The sequence below is a fragment of the Protopterus annectens genome, chromosome 2.part0, assembly GCF_019279795.1.
Source record: "Protopterus annectens isolate FY-2018-M chromosome 2.part0, PAN1.0, whole genome shotgun sequence".
Classification (NCBI taxonomy): domain Eukaryota; kingdom Metazoa; phylum Chordata; order Ceratodontiformes; family Protopteridae; genus Protopterus; species Protopterus annectens.
The window spans coordinates 920,112,882-920,131,371 of NC_056728.1; positions in this window are offsets into that span (position 1 = coordinate 920,112,882).

Sequence of the window (18,490 nt, forward strand, 5' to 3'; positions counted from 1 at the left end):
CGATCTTTGTCCTGTCCCCCTTAGCGACCTTCCCGATATTCCACCCAGTCAAAGGGAAGAAGCAGCATTAGAGATCTCAAAGATGCTAGAAAAAAAGAGTCATCCAAGTAGTCCCCCCAGACCAGATAGGATCCGGATTCTAGTCAAGACTATTTTTGGTGGCAAAAAAGACCGGGGACTGGAGACCAATTTTGGATCTCAGCATATTAAACAAGTTTGTAAAGTTACAGAAATTACGGATGGTCACAATTCAGTCTATCTTCCCACTCTTGGAAAAATTGGAAGATTGGATGTGCGCTATAGATCTTCGAAATGCGTACTACCACATAAAGGTGGACAGACCATCAAGATTCCTTCGCTTTCATGCGGGAGCCAGCCATTACCAGTTCTGAGTACTGCCCTCTCTACAGCCCCCACAATGTTCACAAAGTGCATGGCAGTCATTACAGCTCACTTGCAACCACAGGGATTCCAGGTGTTTCCATACCTAAACGACTGGCTCATTAATGCCCCCACCAGACATCTATTGGAAGCAGCCTTAGCATACTCTCTCCACACCGCAGGAAGGCTAGGCATAACTATAAACTGGCAAAAATTCAACCTGACCCCATCTCAGTCCATAGAATTAATTGGGGTCCTGTTGAATACAAAAAACTGCAGAGCATCCATTCCAGAGCACAGAATCCTAAGGATAAAAGAACAACTTATACCGATCCTTTCAAGAGAAAAATCCATGGCACATTCTGTTCTCCAGCTGCTGGATTCCATGGCAGCCTCCATCACTATTGTCCCCCGTGCAAGGTTCCACATGAGGCTTCTACAATGGCCACTACTCACCCAGTGGTATCCCTTTCAGTACCCTCTATCATCCAAGATTCAGGTAACCTAGAGATGCAAACAAGACTTAATTTGGTAGATGTCACAAAACCCGTCACAATGGTCTCACCCCTTTACCCCCCACCAGCCCATGGCTACAGTGACCGTGGATGCCTCCCTGATGGGGTGGGGGGAGCTATTTCAGGGGAAAGACAGTCCAGGGCACGTGGTCTGAAATGGAGGTTCATCTGTATATAAATGTCCTAGAGCTGAGGGCGGTGCTTCTAGCGTTGCAAGCATTCAGTCCCCTACTGCCGTCAGGGACTATTGCGATACAATCAAACAACATGGTGGTAGTCTGGTACATCAACAAACAAGGTGGAACCAAATCTTACCCTCTTTGTCTGGAGGCCATGAGAATATGGCAATGGGCGATGGCTACCAACTGCTTTCTCATCGCAACACACATTCCCGGGAGTTCCAACGTGATAGCAGACAGACTCAGCAGGTGCATTCTACAACCTCACGAGCGGTCCCTGAATCCTGTAGTAGCAGTGGAGATTTTCAACCGCTGGGGTCTCCCTTGCTGTGACTTCTTTGCATCCCCGATCAATTACAAATGCAGCAATTACTTCACCCTGATTCCCCCTTGGGGACAGTCACCCAGGGACGCTCTAGTCCATGACTGGCCCTTGGGTCTACTTTATGCTTTTCCCCCTTTTCCCCTCATTCCCCAGTTCCTGAAGAAAGCCTGCCGGTTGAAAAGCAAAGTAATCCTCATAGTGCCATGTTGGACTCGTCAAATGTGATTCCCCTTTCTATGGCCTCACCTGCTAGATCAACCATGGATTCTCGATCCAGCTCCAGACTTGATCTCCCATCCACAGAACCTGATTAACCCCAACTTGAACAGCCTGAAGCTCATAGCTTGGCTTCTCCACTTCCAGTGATTGCCAGGCAGAATGATCTTTCTTCCCCAGTACGTGACATTCTTATTGCATCTCGTAAGTCTTCCACCAGAAACACATATCTCAGCAAGTGGAAAAAGGTTTACTATTTGGCTGAAGGAAAAGCAGATATTTCCCTTTTCAACACCAGTGCCGGTGGTACTGGAGTACCTGTCAAGTTTATTCCAATCTGGCCTTTCTGCTTCTACCATTCAGGTTCATTTAGCCGCAATATCTAATTTTCACAATGGTGTCCAAGAGTCTTCCCTTATGTCACACAAATTATGCAAGACATTTCTAAAAGGCGTAAATCATTTGAAACCCCTATTTAGAGAACCTACCCAGCCATGGGACCTGTCATTAGTCCTACAGGCTCTGACAATGCCACCTTTTGAACCAGCTTATTCATGCAACGTCAAGTTTCTTTCATGGAAAACTTTGTTCTTCGTCACCATTACTTCTGCCAGACATATTTCTGAACTTCAAGCTCTGTGCATCAAACAGCCCTACTTGACCTTTCATAAAGATAGAGTGTCATTGAGAACTACTTCTTCCTTTCTGCCAAAAGTGATCTCTGAAATGTCCATTAACCAAACCACTGAATTGCCAGTTTTCTTTCCCAATCATTCTAACAGGGGAAAGTATTGCCTAGATACCCTAGACATTCACAAGCAAATTTGTTTCTACCTGGACAGAACTAAGGCTTCTCGCAAATCAGATGAGTTATTCTTGGCCTATTCTGGACCTAGATTAGGATGTGCTGTTTCTAAGGTCACATTGGCTAAATGGTTAAAATACTGTGTAACATTTATTTACAAAGAGCACAATATCTCTCTTAACTACAGCCATTAGGGCTCATTCTACAAGGTTGGTAGCAACTTCTGCTGCCTTCCATGCTGGAGCTTCTTTACATGACATTTGTGCAGCTGCAACTTGGGCTAGACCTCATACCTTCATCAACCATTACAAATTGGATTTGGTATCCAGAGGAACAGCATCTTTTGGTTCAATGGTGCTCAGGAATGTCCTTCCATGAGAGCATCCCAGGAATAAAGGTAGCCGAGGACTCTGTCCCAGACATAAGGAATGAACGAGGATTAACAATATCAGATAAAGAAGTTATGTCTTACCATAACGTTCCATCTGTATTGTTGATCCTCGTTCAGTCATTACGACCCTCTCTCCTTCCCCCTCCTGAGGCTTATAGTGGATCTCACCATCCGGTTCCAGTAGGTCATTTGACCAGAGGTAGCCTCTACCTTCTTTTGACTTGAAAACTCAATTTGAGGTAACAGGGAGAGAGGAATTCTGGGTAAGAGTTTAGCTCGACAGTTTGTAGCTGTCGCGAGCTTGGAAAACGGCTGACTCGGTTCCGAGGTCAGAACCGACTACCCAGATGCAATGACTGAACGGGGATCAACAATACAGATGGAACGTTATGGTAAGACATAACTTCTTTATATACCAAATGCACAGTCACTCAGCAGTGGGAAAATGCACAGTCCAATAACTCTGAAAGTATTTTCAGCAAAATTGTTTTATGGTATTAGCACTCATAGCATAATCACTTATACAGGTCAAGTTTCCTGATTGGGGCCATTCTTATATGTCTGTTTAACACAAAATGTATTTCTTAAACAGCATTCACCTCATGTATAACCTTAACATTTTACTCTAAAATCTGACATTCAGTACATCTTTATTATCTACCAGACTGAGGTGTATGTATGCACATACCTGTAATAAAACGTTGCACATTGTTGAAGTATCCTTCATTTACCAACTTTGTTGACTGGGTAGGCAAGCTACTCCACAGACCATTTTCAGCCAAGACATGAGCCGGTTAGGAATTCAAAACTTTCAACACATAATTCCAACTCTTTGTTATTTATGCAATTCAAAAATCTAACAGCTCATTTGCAAAACAATGGAGTGACGTGTGTGAAGAAACAATTAAATGCCGATGACAGTGATAGTTTACAATTTAAAGAGAAAACTGTATAGGGTTATAAAAAGAACAGTTTGAAAAGATTAAAAGAAAAGAAAGCAGCATTTACATGTATACAACATGAATCGATCATTACATCCAGCAAGTGTAAAAACTAAGGTTAAACAGTATTTTATAAATGTTGCTGGCATTATAATGAAGTGTCATACATAAAAAATGCTGCATATAATAATCAGTGTATTATCAACATTCCAAGGAGTTCCAGTATTAATGTAAACTTTAAATTTCTGACTTGTAACATTGCCATTGGATATGCAAGATGTTTATGGGTCATTTAATGTAGACTATAAGAAATTATACAATGACTGTCCATTGATATTCAAAAACAAGCATGCTGATTGGCCAGCCCAACCAGCGTGCCATTGTAAATCCCAGAATATACCAATGGAAAAAGGTCTGGTCACCCAGACTTCTTTCCATTCATGTATTCCATAACTTTTATTTATTTTTTTTAACAAAAAGTAAAAAAAATCTATAGTCTGGACTCCGGACATACCAGAGAAGCAGCATGGAGGAAATACAAAGAAAATCAGGCACGTTATTTAAAACTAAAGCATCTACCTAATTTTCTTTGCATTTCCTCCATTCTATTTCTCTCTCCTACCCCTAAAGTAGCAGAAAGTTTTTTTTTTCTTAATTAAAAAAAAAGAAAAAAAAAGAAAACAAAAATGGAGCAATGGAGACTTTTTTCTCCGTTGTTTTCTTTTCAAAGCATTGATGTACTGTGTATGCATGGGGAATGCAAGTCCCATATGCATGCGCTGTACATAAAAACAAGGAAGCAGGATACCACCAGCCACAAAAAGACAGTGTGGCGCTATTATACAAAGACATTATTTAAGAAAAGTACATTTTTTTCTTAAATGTCATTGTATAATAGCAATAACCGACTCCGTGATTGTGGTTTATTGAAATTTACCCACAGTTGGCTTTACTTAATCACTTGGGCTTTGCCCTCGTGATTAAACCACACCAGCCATGGATAAATCTTCAATATACCACATCACGTTGTCGGTTATTACTTAAGTAGTACACAAATTCCACACCAAACCATTATACCATTGTTCCAGTACTGAAACAGCATTGAAACAAGAAAAGGAAAGCTAAATTTTATATCATTCTTCAGAATTTTTGCTAAGATGCAAAAAATATTTTTTTATTTTTTATTTACTTATTTATCCTTTGATTACCAGGTCAGTCACACTAGGCTAGCAGCTTCATTTCAGGTGAGACCAGAGGTGGTTTTTAATACCAATATTTATTTATTTAGTGACATTTGATTACCAGAAAAGTCTGATCGGGTAGAAGCCCATTTTCAGCAGAGGCCAGTGGAGAACAGCTCCAAATTATTACAAAACACTTTAAGAACAATAATTTTATAATCTGCAAAAATAAAAAAAAAAACTTTGCCATTTAAATAATTATAACAAATTAGACATAATATAAAAACATTGTCTAAGAACTGATACAAGTTATGTGACAGCCATTTAATATTTAAGCAATAAACCATAGCTGGTTGTGGGTAATGCTGAATTGACCCATGTTGGTGTGGTTTGGTCATGAGGGCGAAGCCCGAGTGACCAAACAAAGCCAACCCTGGGTAAATCCAGCATTGCCTACACCCTGCCGTGGGTTATTGCTATTATACAATGACATTATTTAAGAAAAAAATACTTACTTTTCTTAAATAATGTCATTGTATAATGCCTCCATGCTGGCCTTCCACAGATTTCCGGTATACTGGGGCATTTCTGATGTAATGCACATTCATAAGGGACTTGTGTTCCCATGCTTATGCAGTACATCAGTGCTGTGTAGAGGTAGCAATGGAGAAATGAAGATCTCCATTGGTTTTTAAGATACCTCACTATGTTATACATGTTCTTCAACTCATATAACATAGCAAGATATCTTTAAAAAAAGCAACGGAGTTATTCCTTTCTCTGTTGCTACCTCTGCAGAGCAAAAAAAAGTAAAAAAAATTAGGAGAGATATTAATGGAAAAAGTCCAGGTGACCGGACCTTTTTCCATTAGTATATTCCCAGATTTACAATGGGCACATTGGTTGGGATGGCCAATCAGTGTGCTCGTTTTTGAATATTAATAACCAGTCATTGTATAATTAGAGATTTAGAGACATTTCAGACAATTTGTAGAAAAAATAAATATAAGTTGGTCTAATACCGACAGGAATTGTAATAGGAAGTGAGGATAAAACAGGCTTATGGAAAGTCAGGAAAGAGAATTTGAGAGAAGTAAGGAAGTATGTGAAGAAGAGAGAATAAGGAGGTATAAGGAATGAAAAAGTACTTGTCACATTTAAGGATATAGTTTATCCTGGTTTTGTGCAAGAACAAAGCCAGAGTTTACCTTGAAAGACTTTCTGAGTTGTTTTGAAAGATGGAAGGGAGGGTATTGACCTGATGGATAAAGTTAAAGAGTTCCAGGCCTTAACAACCTTGCACAAGTACAGACAATGCCCAGCAGATATGATAGGTTTATAGACAGACAGGAGTATTTGGTCACTGGATCACACTGACCAACTGGAAGCACAGTTGTGTAGAATGTTTTTTAGTCCTGGACAGACAGATGGATACTGGATAACTTTATAGGTGGTAAGAAGCTGTATATATGTTAGTTGATGAGGCAGTTATTACCAGTTTAGGCATTTTAGTGCTATAAAGTGGTGGATTTTGAAAGGATATTTGCTGCAAATTTAGCAACCTTTTATAGCATTATTGAAGCTTTAATTTTTTGTGAAGCCTGAGGTTAATAAGGATGGGAGCACCATGAAGAACTCTGGAGAGGAGATAAGTAGTGGCAAGTGATAGTTTTAGATGCATTGGTGAGAATGTTTTTGGCTCTGTAAAGCATCCTTAGATTTGATAAGTTTTTCTTATGATATTTTGTATATGCAGGTCCAGTGTAAGATTGTCATCCACTATCACCACTAATAATTTGCTATGATAAGTAACTTCAGTGGTTGTATTATCAAGAGAGAGGACTTTAAATTTAATTTTTTTCATGAGAGAGAGATTTGGGGATAAAAGATTGTCATCCACCATCACCACTAATAATTTGCTATGATAAGTAACTTCAGTGGTTGTATTATCAAGAGAGAGGACTTTAAATTAATTTTTTTCATGAGAGAGAGATTTGGGGACAAAAAGTAATAGTTTGGTCTTGTTTGGGTTGAGCATGATCTGTGAGTTATGAAGCCATGTTTCAGTGTCTGTTAAAGGTTCCTGTGTATTTCTTTGGAGATGCAGTATATTGGCAGATGTGCAAATGAGAGTGGAATTAACTGCATATTGTATTAGAATGGCCTGTTGTATAGATGTATGGAGGGTGTTGGTGAAAATGTTAAAGAGGAAGGAACCAAGGATAGAACCTTGTGGTATACCGGTGGTGACTGGGAGGTAAGGAGAGAGCATGGACTGCCATTTTACTGACTGTTACCTATTGGACAGGAAGCTTTTGAACCACAGAAGGGTGGGCTGAGAGAAACCTAGTGAGGACATTTGAAGTAGATGTTTGCTGTGACAAACTGTGTCAAAGGCTTAGACAAGTCTAGAAATAAGGAAGAGATTAGTTTGCCATTATCTTTAGCTTTATTGACAATATCTATATAGGTTAGAAGGGCAATGCTAGTACTATGGTAAGGATGGAAGCAATGTTGTGTAGGAGATAAGAGTCTTTCCTGCAGGAGATAGTCCAGCAATTATTTTTGAACACAATTTCCTCCTTTGTGCAGAGGGATAATGTGTGACTTTTTTCCAGAGAAAGGGATCATGGTATTCTTGGACTAACCTACTTATAAGGATTGAGACAGGATTGTCAATGCTACTGGCTGCTATTTTTAGGTACTCGCTTAGATGCTCATCAGCTGAAGAAGAGCATGGTTTAAGTTTGTTTATTTTATTTATTTATTTTACATTTGTTAACTGGGATGGTCCGGCTGGATACATGTCCATTTTCAGCGGAGTCCCGGGGAGAAAAGCTCCAAAGAAACAAATTAAGATAGGAAATAGACATTACAAATAAATGTTCAACTAATAGAGGTTACATAGAAGAAGATTGTAGACATAGTACATAGATATAATGAAACAGACAATCCACTAAATTGTGGTTACAATACAAGTTGATTGTAGACATAGTATATGCATTCTTCCATGAGGCCAGTGGCATACTTTTCTATTGACAATAGAGGTCGAGGATAACAATAGTTGGAGTTGCAGTCATAAAGGATCTCATTAATTAAATGAGGGGGGGTAGCTGAGCAGAGAGTGTTGGAGGTAAGTGTGAAGTCTTAGTCTGGGTTGGTACAGGGGCATATCCAGTGTGACTTGAGGTGACATATAAGTTTATGTTTAAATATGGTTGGAGAAGATTCTTTGGTAATGTCAGTAGGTAGTGAGTTCCAGTTTTTACCGACAGAGTTGGTGAAGAGGGAGTCACCTGCAGCATGGTTGGATTTGATTGTAAGTACTAGGAGTTTGGTGGATGAGCGTAGTGGGCGATTGTTATTGTAGGGGCAGATTATGTTTCTTAGGGCTGGGGTAGTGTCCGGTTGGTGGAGGATTTTTATGGACGACTTTGACTTGGTTGAGCTGTAGGAGGTGGGGTAGTTCCAACCAGCCCAGGAGTTTCAGGTTCTGGCAATGGTGGGTATGGTAGGGTGAGTCAATAGCAAATCTGGCGATTTGGTTGTAGCATGAAGACAGTTTTTTAAGATTGGTTTTATTCAGGTGGGAGAATAGAGGAGAGGCATAGAGAAGGGTAGATAGGAGGTGGGAGCGGGCAATTGTTATTCTAGCTTGCGGGGTGAGGTATGCATTGATCCTGAACAGACTACCAAGTTTTTTATTGGTAGTTTTTATTGTTTGATTGATGTGTGCATCAAATCTGAGGTTGCAGTCGATCATGACACCCAATAATTTAGTTTGTGTAACCGGGGAGATGATGGTACCATTATTAGCTGTTATATTGAACAGAGGTGAGGTGGTCCTGTGTGTTGGGGTAAAGAGAAGTAGTTTAGTTTTATTGGGATTTAGTATTAGGTGTTGGTTTAGCAGCCAGTTTTCTACCTTGTTGAAGGTGCTTTGTGTTATTTTTGGTAAGTTCAGCTGGGGTGGAGGCAGTGCAGATCAAGGTCGAGTCATCTGCATATTGAATGCAGGTAGCCTCTGGTATGGCTGTGCTAAGTTCATTTATAAAGATGGAGAACAGAAGGGGACCTAGTATTGAGCCTTAGGGTACTCCTAGTCTGATGGAGAGGTGTGAGGAGAGTTTACTCTCCCACAGTACAGCCTGTTTCCTGCATTGTAGGTAGGACTCAAACCATTGGAGGGCCAGTTTGTTTAAGTTGTTGGCCTCCAGGCGTGGTCCACCATGTCAAAGGCCTTAGACAGGTCTAGGAAGAGAGCAGGGGTCAGTACGTTGTTGTTACGATTTTGATTTATAGTGTCTGAGAAAGAGAGAAGGGCTGTAGTGGTGCTGTGATTGGGCCTAAAGCCATGTTGTGAGTTGGATAAAAGTTTGCTTTGTGTGAGATATTTCATGAGTTGAATATGTACACACTTCTCCATGATCTTAGCTAGTGGAGACAAGATGGCTATGGGCCTGTAGTTAGACAGTTCAGTGGAACTGCCCCATTTGTGAAGTGATATGACATGTGAGATTTTCCATATTTCAGGGATTATGGCTTCTGATATGGATCGGTTAATAAGGATGGAGATGGGGTATGCAATTGCTTCTGCAGTTTTTTGTAAGTAGTCAGCTGGGAGGAGGTCAGCAGCCAGAGTGGTTTGTCTTAGTTTCCTAAGTAGGGTTTTGATGAGTTGAGTAGGGACTGGTTGGAGGCTAAAGGAAGTTGTAGTTTTGGAATTGGTTGTGCTAGGATTGGAACCAGTGGGTGAGAGTTGGTTAGCTAAAGTTTGGATGGTTTCAATGAAGAAGGTGTTAAAGGAGTTGGCAATATCTTTGGGGGAGCTTTGATTAGTGACAGATGGTTTTGGGGTGGTGGTTTGTCCTGGGTGGAGAAGTCTTTTTATTCCCATCCAGAATTTCTGAGGTTTAGTTTTGTGAACCTGTTGTAGATGGTGGTAGTCTTCTTTTTTGTCTGAGGTTACTGATTTTTTTGCATAATTTCTTAGTTGCCTAAATAACAGTTGGTCAGGTAGGGTTTTAGTAGTTTGGTAGGTGTCCCATGCTTTATTTCTTAATGCAAGTGTTGCCCTAGTTTCTTTAGTGAGCCAAGGTGCGGTATTGACCTTGATTCTACTAGTGCGGCTAGGGGCATGAAGGTCGAGAATAGCCAGAAATCTGGAGTTGAAGTAACTGACTGCTTCATCTAGTGGAAGGCGTTTTAGGGCAGACCAGGTGCAAGACTTTAGTTCATTGTTAAATTTTTGGGGGTTAAAGTTTTTATTACTTCTTATAGTTTTATATGTGGGTTGATGATGGTGATTAACCTTTAGTTTAAGTATATATGTGAGGCAGTGATCACTTAGATCATCTGGTGTAGTGCCTGACATATACTGATGTGGAGAGTTATTGATGAGTATACAGTCTAGGGTACTAGCTTTGTTATGTGATTTGTTTTGCCTAGTGGGTGTGGTTATGGTTTGGGTAAATCCTTGGAGGTTTACATGGATTGCTGGGGATTGAGAAGAGCAGGTTTTCCAGTCAATGTTGAAGTCCCCGAGGATTATGGTTTCCTGTGGCTGGTTGTTGTTGAGCCAGGTTAGGAACTCCTCGAGGGTGTCTGTGTTCTTCCCTGGGGGTATGTAGGCACAGACAATGTTTATGCTTTTATGGTTGTTAATGTGTAGTTTTGTGGTAATGATCTCAGCATTGTTGAATAGAGGGGGTTGGGGGTTGGCTATGGTGACAGATAAGGTGAATTTATAGAGTATTGCTACCCCTCCGCCATTTTTTTGGGTACGATCAAGTCTATGCATGTTATACATAGGTGGCAGGACTTCATTATCCTTAGTGGTAGGTTTTAGCCATGTTTCCGTGAGGCAGAGTATATCAGGTGAGTAAACTGCCAGGAAGGCATGTAGGTGCTGAATTTTGTTGTTTACGCTCCTTATATTCAGCTGGCAGGCCAGCAAGGAGTCTGGGGGTATATGTGTGGGGTCTATATTGGTTGGGGAGTTGGTGGAGAGTAAAAAGGTAGCAGTAGTATTTGGACCTGGGTTAGGGTGGATGTCACCATCCATGGTGAGGTTGTTTTTTTAGCCTCATTATAAGTTTCCAGATCCTAAGTAGAGTACTATGATAGTACCTAGGTTTGGAGTAGATGTATCTATGCCTGATAGGAACATAATTGAGTGAGGTGGGCATCTGGGAGGGGAGGGGTTGAGGGATGTCGTGAGTGGGTAAGGGAGATGAGGTCCTGAATCTGGGATAGTAAAAGCCTAGGTATTCTGTGTTCTCATAGGTTGTGAGTAGGAGTGGGTAGATTAGCAGGGAAGACAAAATGGTTAGTAATAGATGTGTGTAGATAGCCATAGTAGTTGGATTAAGATTTTGGTACTAGTATGTGAGTAGTAGGGGGTGGAGGGGACTAGTATTGTCAGAAGGGATAGGTTGGGATTCTAGCACAGGTTACAGGGGATAGGTTGAAGAGGGGTTTGGGAGTGGCCAGGGAGGTATAAATTAAGGAATAGTAGGGGTGGGTGGAATTAGGGGGCAGGGCGGGGCACGAAGCGAGCCCGAGCAAAGCGAGGGCAAGCGGAGCGGGGCTACACCAGTTATCCAATTTGCCAGTGATTGGAGGTTGCAAGGTGGGTGTTATTTTACTACCACAAGGTCTGTTAGGCAAGTTTCAGCTTAAAATTAGCATAGTGTAGTTTAGCCCTTTTAGGCAGAAATTAATATTGTTAGCCTTTATTAGTAGTTTTGCAGGAGGATTTGCTGCAAGGTTTTATAAAGGCTAAGGTTAGCTGTAATGCTGCGATCTACTATAGGGCTTATGATGGTAATTCTAGTGCCGGACCCAGCTATAGTGCGGTTAAAACAACAGTTAAGAGTACGGCCATTACCCTATAACTTTTCCTTGCAGGGTACGATGTTCGTGGACCACGTGCTTCACTATTTCTCTGTAGGCTCTTAAGTTGAGGGAGCTTGCTAGGTTGTGTTCACAGGGAACGACCTGTGGGGTTAGATTAGTAAAGTTACCAGCAGTCAGTAGAGTTGTGACTATTCAGAGTCCCATACCTCTAAATAGTTGGTGTTCCCATATTCACATTTCATTAAACAGTTTAATATTACCAACATGTGCCTTACAGCATGTATGCTTAAGTTTCTACTAGCACTGGCTACCACTCATAGTAATTACTAAACAGGAATTAAAAAAAACAGACTGAAGATATACCATGTGCCTTACAGCATGTACGCTTATGTTTCTGCTAGCACAGACTACCGCTTATAGTAATTATTTAACAGAAATTTAAAAAACAGACTAGATATACCAGGTTACAGTGTGCTAAGCTGCGACCTTTGAGCTGTAGTGTAGTTTTGTACAGAATGTAGACACAGGTGTGAAAGAGAAAATGGATGCGGTGATATTTGGCTGTTGGGCAAGGTTGGGATTATATACTGAGGAATCCTTGGATAGAGATGCTATACTATCTACAAAATAAGAGTTGAACTGTATTGTAGTTTTAAGTGGTGAGTTATTGAAAGAGCAGTTTAGGTTGAATTTTTGGCTGGGATGTAAGATTTCTTTAATTGTTTGTGTCTTTCAGCTTTTCCCGGTTAGGGGTCGCCACAGCGGAACTCCGGTCCGCTAATGATTGGCAGTAGATTTTTACGTACTGGCTTGCCAGGCCTAATGCACAACCTTCAACGAAGGAACGCCCATTCATGCATGTTGCTACACAGAAGATGCTCTAACTGAGAATCGAATGGGCAACGTCTAACTGTGAGGTGACAACGCTACCGCAGCACCACCACCGCAGTACGTAAGATTTCTTTAATGGATGTCCAAAATGTTTAGGGTTGTGTTTAGTATTATTCTGAAAGTTACATACATACATACAAATATTTCAAGCACGGGCATTAAAGCCCTTCTTGCCGATATACCAAAACACTTGTTCACATAATAAGTGCCCAGGCTGTTCTTAAAAATATCTAAACTAGTACTTGCGTTAATGTAATTTGGTAGTCTGTTTTATGCATCAGTTACTTTTATCTTACCAATTAGAGCACTTCTCATTCCTGTAGAATCTTCTACAAAGGTTGTCTGATGATTCTCTAGTACTTTTTGATAACCCCAAACATTCCCAGAGGTAGTTGTCACTAAATGCCTTATATACCTGAATAAGATCTCTTCTTAGATATTTATAAGAGACACTGTACAAGTTCAGATATGTTAGTCTTTCATAATAACTTAAATTTTCACATCCATGGATGCCAGCCATAGAAAATGATTACAGTATAGTTTGTTCTTTTCATTTATTTACTTTTTAGTATGCTTGCAAAGCATTCTGAAGTTTTCAAGATATTGTGATGTATTATATTTTTGCCACTCTTTCCATGCCTTATCTCTGTCCTGCATTAGCAGTCTACTCTTTTTAGATATCCAAACTGCATTATTTGTTTTTAGTCTCTTCCTTCTAGGAGGTGCAAGTCTGTTTAGGATATTTAGGAAAGTTGTACTGAATTCATTGACAGTATCATAAGGGGAGAATTTTTAGGAAGTTCTAGTTAAGAGATGATAGTGTGGTAATGAACATTTCTGTGTTAAACTTTGAAAGGTTGTGTGCTATTTTATAAATATGCTGTTTAACTGGATGTGTGAGATGCCGGCTCATATAGACTGGGAAGTGATCACTGAGAGAGTCTAACATTGTACCTGTGATGCAGAATTTGCTAAGGTCTGATACTAGGAACACATGTCATAGGGAATATGATGTATTGGTATTAAGTAATTGTGTGAACCCATATAAGTTCATACTAGATACAGGGGAATTAGAGTTTATTTCCAACCAATTGGCAGTCACATCATCTAGTAGTAATTTATCTTGTGGAAATATTATGGATATCCAATGTAGGATATCTTCCAATACAGCTATATTGTAGCCAGGAAGGATATAAAGGACAGTAATACATATTTGTTTATAATTGTTTATTATGAGGGCTGTAATAAGAACTCTGCTGAATTAAATTTTGGTATTGGTTTGCTGTAAGGAGAAATGTGGTAGGTGTTGGGAAATATTAATGCAATACTACCACTATTCCTCTTTATACAATCATTATGGCTGATATTATAGCCAGGATTTATACCTTCAGAGTTGTTTATGCTATTTTTCAGCCAGGTTTCAGATACAGCAAAAACACTGGGCTTATGTTGAGTAATCCAGGCATGTTTAATTTTTAACATTTATTGCAGCAAAAAATAGATCACCAGGGTTTTGGACTGGCTGTTGTTGGATTACAGAAGTGTGTGGGAAAGAATTAACATTGTGTTCATTGTGATAGGTGAGGCCAGGATTGGGGTGTACATCTCTTCCTAGAAGGATTTTAGTATAATGAGGAATGATGCATTCTTGTTTGTTTGGATAGGATTTTTGCACTAAGTTTTGTTTGGGTTTGAGATGAAGTGCAGTCAGGCAGTCTATATTTTGAATAAAGGTGAGGAACAGGTTTGCTGCAATGTTTGGAGAGTGTAAAGAGGAAGTATGGATAGGTGGTTGGGACAGAGTTGTACAGATGTTGTGAGAGATTACAGAGTAATGGTAGGATGAAAGATGGAACTGTAGGAGAATAATAGAGGATACGCTGAAGAGTAGCATAATTAAGTGCAGGAATCTGTATTTTATAGATGTCCAGTAGTGGGCAAGTAGCAATGAAGAAGGAAACAGGAAGTTGCAGGGCAGTAGGTGATTCAGTGATGGTGGAATCTGAAAGCTGGTAGAAAATAGTTAAGGAGAGAAGTATTTTCAATAAAATAAGAGATTTAGATTGTCCTGTTATCTTCTCTGGAATACAAGGAATAGAGGGGTATGAAAGGCTAGAGTATAATGATGTAGTCAAAATAAGATAAATGAGGGTTTATTTGTGATTATGAATAGACAAATAGCAGTATGGGAGGGAGAAAAATAGTTGGGAATCGGGCTAAAAATTAAATGGACATAGGGAAGTAGGAAACACGAAACAAGTGCATGTATAGAAGTAGTAAGGCCATTGGGGGAGGGTTTGAAATAAGAGTCACAAGTGAAAGGTGTATGTAGGAAGTATAATATTAGGGAAATGGGGTGAGTGTGAAGTGGAGGCAGAATAGGTGAGAGAAGCAACGCTGAGCATAGCAGGCCTCCCACCCACAGGTCAAATTATAGCTGAAAGCAATTAGTTTATAGCCAGTGCAAAGCAAATAATAAAGAAATTCCAAATTAAAACAGGTTTAGTGTCATTCCCTGAGGCTAAATAACTGGCACATACAGTATAGTTCAAGAAAAAGGGGACAGTGGCCATTTTAGTAAGAGGTCCTTAGAGTGCAAGGACTATTTCACAGATACTTTCAATCACAGAGCAGGCATTTATTTAACTGATTAATTTAATACAAATCAGGGTTCTTCATGATAAATGTGCTTACATTATACAATAGCAAACTTCTCAGTAAACTTGTAGGTGTACGGTTTTGTGGCAGATCTCCTGTAGTATTAAGGCCAAATGTAGTGACCATAGGCTATTATACAATGACAATATTCTCAGTAAACTTTGTAGGAGTAGGGTTTTGTGGCAGAGATCCTACAGTATCGAGGTCAGATGTAGTGACTCCAGGCCATTATACAATGACAAAACATACTCTCAACTATTGCCAGTTTAGAGGTCCAATCCATCCACTGCATGTCTTTGGAATGTGGGAAACCAGAGCACTCTCTATATGTAGATCTATCTCCCTCTCTCCACACATCCTCAAAGCATATTTAACCATGATGGAAAGGTTGAAACAGAATGTTGAATGAGCTTTCTATTGTGTGACAATGTGGCACATTGGGAATCAGGGTTTTCGTCCTTTCTCCACTGTGGTATATCTTTGAGTTGGTATCTATAATTACCAACAGTTGTGGGGATGCATGGGAACACAGATTTTTTTCCCCAGTGTGAACATTCTGTACTTTGAGCTTTTCAGCCTAATTACCTGTGCATTAAATTACCTGTGTGGATGTGTGCATTAAAGTAAATCATAGTGAATCATATGTATTTGTGTGCGTGTGTATATCTATATAGCTATATCTTTATATATATCTATGAATCTATAGCTATAGATATTTTATATATATATATATATATATATATATATATATATCTATATATATATATATATATATATACAGAGACAGAAATATGTGTATATAGATAGATGCACTAACTGCTAGCATGTGTGCGCGTGTGTGTGTGTGTGTGTGTGTGTGTGTGTGTGTGTGTGTGTGTGTGTGTGTGTGTGTGTGTGTGTGTGTGTGTGTGTGTGTGTGTGTGTGTGTGTGTGTGTGTGGAGGATAAGATGCTGAGTTGCTAATGCTCTGCCTCTTATTTAGTTATTTATTTATTTATTTATTTATTCCAGTTTGATGACTGGGGAGGTCCACTGGGCTTGGAGAGCCCATTTTCAGTGGAGGCCCGGGGAGAAAAGCTCCACAATACATAGTTTAGTTACATGAATAAATACAAAGAAACTTTCCATTACAAACAACAGGTAGCATTCAAAATGAAAAGAAAACAAACAATTACAATTTTATGGTTCAGTTATTTATACAATGTACATATGTGAGAGAGGTTAGCTAGATGACTAGGTTAGCCAGGCATAAAAGTGGAGGAGAGCTTGAGAGGTATGGGGTGAAGAGTACAGTTGCATTTTCTGTTTAAATAAAGGTAGGAATGAAGAAGAGTTTTAAAGTTTTCAAGGTTGTCACAGGTCCTCAGTGAGGAGGGAAGCGCATTCCATTTTTAGCTAAGGAGAAGGATAGCAGAAGCTGACCAGCTGGGCGCTTAGGGTATTTGGATGGTGATTAGGTTTGGGTGGTTAGATCTAAGGGTTCTATGGGGGGTATATAGTTGTAGGATATTGGATAGTGCAGGACACTTAGTAGATTGGAACAGTAATCTGTGGCTGGTCATGATTTGGAGAAAGTCCAGTTGGTTGGGGAGTTCAAGCCAATTTAATGAGTGAAGGGAGGAGTAGTGATGAGAGGAGGAGTTGGCTTTGGTAGCAAATCTGGAGATTTTATTGTAACATACTTCCAGTTTGTAGGAGTGTGGAGGATAAATTAGTAAGCAGAGGGGCGCCATACAGAAGAGAGGGAAGGCGATAGGTTGTGGCGAGAGTTAGTCTGGCAGCAGGAGAGAAGAAGAAGTTGTTTCTATAAAGTAGGCAGAATTTTATGTGGGTTTTCTTTATGTTTAGCTTGACATGAGTGTTAAATTTTAGGTGTTCATCAATGGTGACACCAAGAAGTTTGGCGGAGGGAACGACCTCTATAATGGAGTTGTTAAGGCTGGTTATTTGAAATTAATTTTTATCAATAGGGGAGGATTTAGAAGGAGAGAATAGAAGGATTATAATTTTGTTGGCATTTAGTGAGAGGTGATTTTGGAGCATCCAGTTTTCGCTGGTAGAGAAGGCTGTTTGTGTCAGTAATTGGAAATCTGTTAGGTTAGAGGCGCAGCAGATCAAAGTAGAATTGTCAGCATATTGCACAATATTGGTGTTGTGTATGGCTTTGTGAAAGTCGTTAATAAAGATAGTGAATAGTACCGGGCCAAGTATCGAACCTTGGGGTATTCCAGTGGGGGTAGAAAGGAAGGTGGAGGTGCCCTGGCTCCATTTTACAGCCTGGGACCTGTCTGAAAGATAGCTGAAGAAGCAGGAAAGTGTTTTGTGGAGGGAATGAGATTAGACAGATGATATAATAGGTGGGTATGAGAGATGGTATTGAAAACTTTAGATAAGTCCAGCAGAACTGAGGATACTATTTTACCAGAATCACTGGCTAAATTGACAGTATGTAAGAAGGAGAGAAGGGTGGTGTTGGTACTGTGTCCTGGGTGGAAGCTGTTTTGGGTTGGAGAGAGTAACTGGTGTTTGGTAAGGAATGGCAAGAGCTGAAGGTAGATGCATTTTTCAAGAAGTTTGGAGATTGGGGAGAGGATGGCTATGGGGTGGAAATTAGAGATGTTACAGTTTTGCCACCCTTGTGAAATGGAAGAATATATGCAGCGCACCATAGTTTGGGAACATAGGATTCAAGTAGGGATCTATTGATCAGGATGCTGATAGGAAGAGCAATACCATCGAAGGCTATTTTTAAAAAGGAGGAAGGAATGTTGTTGGGGACAGTGGAGCAAGGCTTTAGTTTAGAGAGTAGTTTCTTTATTAGGTAGGTGGAGACGGGTCTGAGTTTGAAAGTGGGGGGGGTCGGGTGGGGAGGGGTGGAGGGTTATTGTTGGTAAAGGTCTTTGTTAGCTTGGCAATAGAAGTGGTGAAGAAGGTATTGAATAGTGAGGCAATTTCAAGGTCAGATTTGCTGGTGTTGGGGCAGGGGTTGTTTTTAGTACCTGGCCTAAGGAGGGAATTAAATGAATTCCAAAATTGTTTGGGGTTTTTCGCATGATTTACTTGGATTTTGATGTAGTAAGACTTTTTATCTTTAATAGCTTGTTTTTTTGGCTAGGTTTCTCAGCTCTTTATTTTTAAGTAAGATTTCT